The sequence below is a fragment of the Oxyura jamaicensis genome, chromosome 4, assembly GCF_011077185.1.
Source record: "Oxyura jamaicensis isolate SHBP4307 breed ruddy duck chromosome 4, BPBGC_Ojam_1.0, whole genome shotgun sequence".
Taxonomy (NCBI): Eukaryota; Metazoa; Chordata; class Aves; order Anseriformes; family Anatidae; genus Oxyura; species Oxyura jamaicensis.
Genome location: NC_048896.1, coordinates 51,393,298 through 51,402,072, shown reverse-complemented (window position 1 = coordinate 51,402,072; position 8,775 = coordinate 51,393,298). Strand labels below are relative to the sequence as shown.

The 8,775-nt window shown below is 41.0% G+C and overlaps 1 long non-coding RNA gene across 1 annotated transcript; it reads left to right on the top strand.

Annotated features, from left to right (window-relative positions):
• The first annotated feature begins 1,713 nt into the window (after positions 1–1,713).
• Positions 1,714–6,851, top strand: LOC118167010. The gene is made up of 2 exons (XR_004750871.1): positions 1,714–1,868; positions 5,926–6,851. It is a non-coding gene; the product is annotated as an uncharacterized LOC118167010 (long non-coding RNA).
• The last annotated feature ends 1,924 nt before the right edge of the window (positions 6,852–8,775 follow it).

Genomic DNA, 8,775 nt, shown 5'->3' with positions numbered 1-8,775 from the left:
TCTGGACAATTCCATAAAATAATACATATGCATTGCTGCTAAATGGAAGCTTTAACATCTGGATCATATTATTCCAAATTTTCCTCATCCACCCATCATAGCAAGAGGAATTTCCTGACAAATCAGATTGCTGCCCAAAGGTAAAATGTTTTTCTCATTACCGTACTTTAAATGAGCTCAAAAAGACCTAGAAGTGAAGTCAGCATCAGCGTCATAGACAACTTTCCCATTTTCTAATTATGCAGATTTAACAGGTCACACAAGCACCAACTGCAAAATGTCCATCTGTGCTCTGCCTCCCTCGCAACATTCCCCCACTCCGAGCAAGGAAGAACGCGCATCACAAGCAAACTCAGCAGAAGAGCACGGCCCTACCGTCCTTCCCATCCTATAGCATATGGGGAAAACTGCATGCATAAAGAAAATAACTGTGTAATAATTAGATTTATTGTGACAGACTGACCTCACCAGAACTCGTTAACTTGGCAACACAAGCTAACTGGCTTTCTAAAAATCTAGTTTCTTTTGATGTAGACATATTCAAATACTCAAAAACATATGCATGAGAGCAGTAATAAATCAGATGCTTGGGTTTTCCTTAGGTTTAAATTAATATGCTTATACTTGATAGCACACTCGAAATTGGCAGAGACTTCCATATCAAGCAAATCGCACAACCTTATTTTCAAGTTTAGCCTCTTCGTTTAGGCATAGAAATCAATGCTGTCAGGAGTATGCTGCTTCTCTTTGGAACTGTGTTCCAAGTAAGTTCTCACGACATGCTTGCCACACGATAGAAGATAAATAATCAGTAAAATGGGCAATCACCTACAGGACCAGAAGTATGTCTTTTTTGTTTGAAACTGCTCTGAGACCATGACAAATCTGCCTTTCTACCTCAGATATTTTAAGATTTCTGTTATGCCAGGGGAGAGCAATTTTGTTCGCATATATCACATTTATTTAATTTTAATCAATGGACAGCTTCCAACAGCATGCAAATTGCATTATAAGAATCAGCTGAGTACCTGATAGTCAGAATTTTCCTTTGGGAAAAGACGGAGTCAGAACACTAATAAGCCTTTTCCTTCCTTCCCCATTTGATATGTTAAGACTCCTGCCCTTATGCTGAGCAAAATGGATAGGAGAGGCTAGGATAGGGTAGGAATGGTTTTCCAAGGATCATAATTCTCCGAGTAGCATTTGTGGTTGCCACCCCATGTCCCAGAGCACATAATACAGCTGCAAGCACGTAATTGCCTCCACCTCAGTGTATTATAGGAACGCAAAATTTGTGAGTGAAATGGGGAAATGGGAGTGTTATCTGAGCACAGATGCAAATTATTGAAAACCGTGTTTTTACAATGTGAATTAGCAGACCACAGGCTCCATAGTTATTTTCAACAATCTCAAACAACAATGATGAAATTCTGAAAAATAATATAGGAACGATGATTTTTCTCTAACTTGCTTCCCCATTTTATGGAAGTTAACCCCAAAATGTCACCTATCCTTTAGGAGGAAAAAAAAAAACAGGCATAGTTGTCAAACTGGTCCACAAACATTTTATTCCAGGCCAAGTCTTACTAGCAAAGCCTCTTGCTTATTTCCCTCCCCCTGCTTTCTGCTAGGATTACACCCATGTTACTTTATACCTAGCCATCTGGTGAGGGGCAATCTCTTCCCTCTTGCCAAAATTATCCACAGCTGAGCCTTGGTTGCTTTGCTGCAACTTTTTGCTCTTGCCTCTTTGAAATAGGAGCCTTCCCCAGCATGCCTTTTTTCATCAGGAGACATTTTACATTCTCGATAAGCCTGGATAAGGCTCTTTTGGAAGCTAGAGGCTGTTGCTGTTTCTCTTGCATCTAGTAAGTAGTTGCTGCTTTTTATTTTTTTGTTCTTTTTGAGCAAGCTAATGAATGCCCTTTCCTTTTAGGGCTGTTTTTATGCTCCCCTTGGCCTTCATTTCCTTTTTCCTTTAAAAAGAAACCAAACTTTTCTTTTTTTCATGTTTTCAAAGCACTTTGAAGGGGAGGGAGGGAGTCAATCACTGCAATCCTTTGCTTTATTTCTACTACCAAAACTGTGCAATTCTGTCCGAGCTCTATGTCTGTGATCAGCATGGGTATCTGGAGCAGGGACCAAGCACCCATCCTTAACTCAAAGCATTTGTCAGAGAGATTTGCTAGCTGTTGTTGCCTTTCAAGCCTTGATATGGAATGGAAGGCTGGCTACATGTTTTGTTGATGTCCTTGGATAGCAAATCAAAATGAAAGCACTTTTTTTTTTTTTTTTGCTCAGAGAACAAGAGTCTTATCTTACCACCATCAACACCCCCAATCAAAAATAACATGTTCTACCTCTTTGTCCGATTTCCTTTTTTTTTTTTTTTTTCCTCCTAAAGATGCAAGCGTGTTGTTACAAACACAGGAAAATGTTTGGTTATGCTGTACATAACCTGTGTGTGAACTATACAAGCATAAACTGAGTGGTTAAAAGCTGGATGGCAAGTAAGAGAAGCGCATAAGCAAGCAAAAGTTGAGGGCTGTTTTCTCTTTAGCAAGCATGTGGTTGTTTTTCAAATTTTGACTTATTTAAATGTTTCCCACCAAATCAAACAAAAATGATATGCACATGAACGTAAGCATAATAACTGCCACCTGGAAGAACTGTGCTGCAGAAATCTAGACCTGCCTGTACTTAGTGAGGCAGTAGATTTTTGTTATTGTTGTTTATTTTAATGTCAAATGGACAATTTCCTGTCTGCATTAACCAGGTTGGTTAAATACTAAATGTGACCACCTTTACAGCTTCCCCTCCTAAGTCAGAAGGCTTCACTATTAATAATTATATTTTCATATAACAGCGTATACTATTAATTTCTGCAACTACCTTGTGCAAGGATCTTGCTAACCATTCGACTTTGTATCTTAATATTTGTTCTATTTGGTTAATCTTCAAAATACAGTAGATAAGATTTTAGGCGGTTACAGCACTGGTAAAAAATCCATAATTTTAACACTGCTGACTGACATGCTTTTAGAGAAAGCAAACTAATGCAATGGGATCGATGGTGTGTTCGAAAATGACACAGATGTATCTAGATATGAAACATGAGGGCAGCTATAACTGAAGACTGCTTATGTGAAAAACACTCTCTGGGTAACTTAAGTGGTGTAAGTTCAGTTAAATACCTCCTGGCAGAGACCCACTATGAGTAGCATTCTCTTACAAAATAAATTCATGGATAGATGGGTAAGGTGGTAGACGTGAGAATACATTAGTCTCACAACAGAGCGTGAAGCAGAACTGCCAAAATTCAGTCCAAAATTAACTTCAGCTTCTGATGCCACTATTTTTTACTGTAAGAGGCTCTGCTTCACTTCCTCTTTTACTGAAGGAGGCCTCACTGCTGTCACACAGCTCTACACTTAAAGCTCAAGTCCCGATGTGTTTCTGTTGCAGATGTTCAGCTTTGTTTATTCTCAAACGCACTGCAAAAACACAAAAACCATCACAGGTCTTACTGAAGCATTGCAATGCTTGCGGTTGTACCGGAGCATTCCTAAGTTAGACTAACTGCACTTAAAAGTATATTAATTTATTTATTTTCTCGTGTAAGTGTTATGTCACTTCTTAGTTCTGCCTGCTCCCATGAGCTAGTGGTTGGGAATGAAGCTTCAGTTGCTGAAGAGTAAGTTAGGCACGTAATAGGACAGGCAAGCACAGGCTACTGGTGTTTTTGTCACAGCTAAGTGGACACAGTACGTATTAACTAACTTGAAAGTACTGCTGTGGAAGGTAATGGAAAAGTAATGCAGAGTGCATCCTGCTTAGACTCGCACGGGCAGACAGGGACCTTCCTGGCTGCTCATCACTGCATGCACATTTAGACTGCGGGCGTGTTGTGGCACCGACGTGGTGCCGGTCTCATGGAAGACAACGACACGGACTGTCTGCGTGACTGCAGTCACTTCTGTATTCTGCTCTTTATTCTAAATGCCTGCTAAAGTCAATAAGTCAAAACTGGAAGGAAAGAAACACATGAGAAGCTCTAAACTGCATTTGCCTGAGATGCTAACATGAACATAAAATGGTTGAATGATACAGCAAAGCTGGTCTAGAAGAGAAATTAAAGAGAATATCAAAGTGAAGTCATATTGCACATGCTTGAACTGTATGTGCTCAGGGTTAGGAGTGTGTGCGCGCTCTTGTAGAGTTAGTGATATGAACCTAAAATGATTAACATTTCACCCCTATTCCTAACTTTGTAAAGTGCAGCTGGAGAGTCTGTTTCACAACCTCACCGTTAGAATTTTATGCCACTGTGAAACTCCACTAACAGTAAAACTGTCATATACCAGGCTGTTTTTATATCCCTTCCTAAAGCTGTTTCTGTAAATTGTACCAGGGCTTCATTCTTCTGTGTTTAACAGACCTGTCAGAAGCATGTGCGTTTGAACCTACTAATCTTAAAAATCCTGCGGCGTCTGAGGAGCAATTGCCAGGGGATCAAGAACTGATCAAGACAGTTATCAATGTCACTGCATCTGAAGTTCTTAGCAGGAAAAAAGAAATATCAGCCTACAGATGGCTTAGGGTGCTCATCAGTTTATGATGGGGGAAAACGCTGAGAAACTGCTTGCATGCTTAAAATTCTGCCTGTCTCAAATATCTGTGCACTCCCCATTTATGCAGTTGCTTTATGCTTTTAATGCTTACTTAAAACCCACATCACTTTCCAATGACTGGCCCTTTTTGAGGTGCCTAACTTGTTTCAGCTATTGAGCAGGGAGCTCAGGGGTGGAAACCATGTCACTCTGGCTTTCTCAGGTTTGCAGGGAAAGGAAGTGAGCTGAAGCACCATAAGCTCTGGTTTTAGCACCTCAACCATGAGACTAACTTTCTAATTTATGTTACGTGTATGAATAACTTGATGAATAGGGGCCTCGGATTCTCACGGTAAAACTTCTGTGGCATTACTATCAGCCAGATAAGGGTAGTGACTTTGTTTTTCTACCTGGTTCACTATTAGACAGCTGATTGAAAACTGAAAGTTTTTTCTTTAAAAGCTTTAACCTTCTAAAGACTGACCATAGCATCAGAATGCACATACAGGCAGTAAAATACAAGTTGTTTTGTACAACTGTATAGAAGCTGTTCTCCACCTGACCGGGGATCGTGGCTTACTGCTTCCCATAGAGGCTCAGTTGTTTTGCTAGATGCAGACCCTTAAGAGTAAGTCATGCCTCCAAACTGAGAAAAAATAGATGCCATAAAGCAATGCAGCTGCAAAACAGCTGTCTTTCTGACAAGCTAATTGCATTGTATGATTGACAGTGTCTTTGCTTCCACTGAACAAGTAAAATCTGGGCCACAATCAAGGTTGCAATGAGAACAAGAACTATCTCCCTGTGCATTGATTTGTGGCCACGGTACTTTGCATGCATCTTCCGATGTTGCAAACGGAAGAGAAAATATGCACGCTATTATTTAAAAAGTAATCATAATTTTAAGAAGTTTTTTAATTGTTTTGTAAGGCTTTGTATGAGAGATACTTTGTAAGGGAAATGTTAGTGTTCTTATGCATGAAGAGGTAAGGTAACAAGCTAGATGAGAACAGTTGGTCTCGGTAACTGGAGCTGTTATCCTGAAAAGGAAATGTAGATTAAATTAATGGGCCGACATAAAATCAATGGGCAAGAGCTGTCTCTTGTCTTTTTTCTCTGTCAACTTAGAATATGAATATAACCAGAAAAAAAGAATAATCATAGTTCCTACGAATTTTCAGCTGACATTTTATAATCTCAGATTTGAAATCTTCCAGCCCAAGCTAAATGCAAACTCAGAAGAGGGCTTAAACCCCCGTTTCAGCTTCCTTCCCTATAAAGTGAGGATTGTAACTGCTATTTATCTTCCTTCTAGGGTTAATGAGGGTTTCCCTGAAGCCATAAAGAAGGAGGGGATTGCCTTAGAGCTACAAATCAACATCTTTCGTAACTAAAGCTGAGTGAGGCTGCATCCCTGAGCCTTGCGTCCGTATAGCGAGGATACTGATCTCCGTCTGAGCTTGACTCAAATTCACCTGGACGTTAGTTTTCCTCTGACCTGGGGCTTTCTAGGCCTACTTTCCAGGACTCAACAGCACCTCCTGGCTTCTAGAGCTATGCGTACACAGCGCTCGTGTGTGGTGGTTCTGATTTATTTATTTATTGTTAAGCCACATGCGCGCACAGCGCCTGTCTGTAACTCACAAAACAGAAGCAACACATCTTTGCCGACGGGCTGCTCACGTTAAGCACCCCGAAGCAGCTCGACGGTGCCCTGCACCCTGTCCTCCCTGCCTCCCTCCCTCGGCCGCTCCTGGGGCGCCCCCTGACGGGCACGGCGCCGGGCACAGCCCTGCGCGCTCAGCACCGCTCCCGAGCCGGAGGGACGTGTGTCCTGCGGGGAGGGAATCGGGGGACGGGGATATAATGTGCTCGTCCTGCTCTTTCACACCTCCCCCCCCGAGCAGGCATTAAGACGGTGGTTAAGGGAGCGTTTCTTGGTATGGGACCTGCAAGGGGATGAAGCAGTATGTTTGTTGTACCTAAAGGGAAACGTTGTGCTACGACAGCTATAAAGCTGTTCTGTATTACTTTGAGGTTCTGATTAAACTGACAGAACGAACAGTTCCCGTAAATTCTTTTCCAAAAGAAAATTCTTTATTAACTGTAATTCTGTGAACACAAAGGCTCCTGGTGTTGCTGTAAATGTGCAATTCATCTAATAGAGCGTTTGCAAGTGGTAAGTAAATCAACTGATTTCCATTGTTCTTCTGTTGCTAATAAATCATTTTCCTGAAAGACGTTCAAAACAAATATTATAACTTCACGGTGAACAACACCCAGATGGGTTTCCTCATTTTAACCCCTTCTGTCCTGGCAGCTGCCGCACTTGGATGCACAGGCCAGGGGGCTGCAAGTTCCCCCATCCCTCTCCCTAAAGCTGCTCTGAAACCTGCTGCTGTGCTGAGGATGATGGTTATGCCATTTCAGTTGCTGCAATGTAAAATGGGGGCAGATAATTAATCTCTTCAAGCTGACAGACCAACAGGGATGAGGACGTGATGCATGGACCTACGTCTATTCCATAACTTCAGTCAAAAGGGACCTGGACAGCTACCTGGTCTGACCTCCAGTGCCAAATGTAGCGAGTGACACCAGGTTGCTCAAGGCCAAATACAGTTCAGCTAGGAGTATCTCCGTGGATGGAGACTTCACCACCCCCTCCAGGCCTACTGTGGCTGTTAATTCTCTTTCTTAACCAACACACATGGGCTGTCACTGCAACAGAATTAGCAAGGGATATATATTTTTTCCATTTACAAAAATGTTTGCTTTTTTTTTTTTTTATGGCTGAAATGTCTGTTGTTGTTAATATAACTTGATGTATCGAGATGACACTCCATGCTTTTTTGCCATATACATCTTAGCACTATGGGGAATGTGTATTTACATGGTGCTCTGAGTGCTGTGGGATATGCTACATTTTCACAATCTGCCTTATGTAAGTGTGTGGCACTTTCTACCAGTCAGAAGTAGAAACTGGGAATCCAGCTCTCCATTCACATGGAGAAGAGAAATGTAAATTTTTAGAACTATTTAAGCACCAAAGGATATAGCTGAACCTAGTAGAAATTTCAAGCATATCTAGATGGCTAGCTACTACTATGCTTCCTCAGCTCCTGCTCTTTATGTAAGAGAGCCTATATGAGGCGAGTGACTCCTGATCTCTTATCTTTGAAGGGCATGAGGATCAAATTGAGGGAATAAAGCAAACTGGGGGGGAGCAAAAGAAGTCTTCATTATACTTTTGTAGAGTCAAGTAAAGGCTCTGACATTCTAGTCTTAGTCAGCAGATACTGTGAAACTGAGACTTGTTGTGGAGTTCATATGTATGCTAGTGCACCTTTATAAGTAAGTGTACTGGACCATGTATCTGCAAACTCTAATCTTATTATAGGTGAATTAAACTGTAACAATTACATTACATAGATAGGACTAGAAATGAATTGCAATTTACACTGTGTTATTTATTCGTTTACTAGCTAACAAGTAGCCGAGACCCTGAAAAAGTATCCATATCTTGCTAATCAAATCTGATTCCTGCTGTCACTGTGTAATAAAATTGGAGATACGCTTAGGATGTTTCATATCTTGCTTTTCCCAACACTGCTCACATTAACACTTAACTTGGTAGTGAGCTGTGGTGCACTTAAGAGGAAGGATACTGGGACTTAAAATTAGTTTTATTTATTTATTTAAAAGATAGCAGACCATTTGCCATTATTTCATCATACTGTATTAGCACACTTCTTTCCAATTTCTTAAAGTGGAAGAACATCCACAAAATACTGGTATATTTTTCCAAAACATGCTGATAATGGCACTTCAAGTATCAGCTTATCTGTGTTAGAATTTGTATATGGTAGCAACTAAAACTTGAAAACAAAATTACAAAGTACAAAAAGTTTTTAATTCATTTTGGATAATGCACTGCCAAGCCAATCCTTGCATTCCAGACGTCCCTTTTTAACCTCTGATCACTCTCATCCTACCCTATGCAGGTGTCAATGGCTTGGTGTTGAGGGCTGCCTGTATTACGAGTGAGAATGTGCTGAGTAAGGGAAACACCAGAGCAGCAGGTGAAGACTTGTCACAGCAGAGTGACTAGGAAGGTCCATAGGGTGAAGGACTGGACAGGAGGGAGTAAGGAAAGTGCCATGAGATG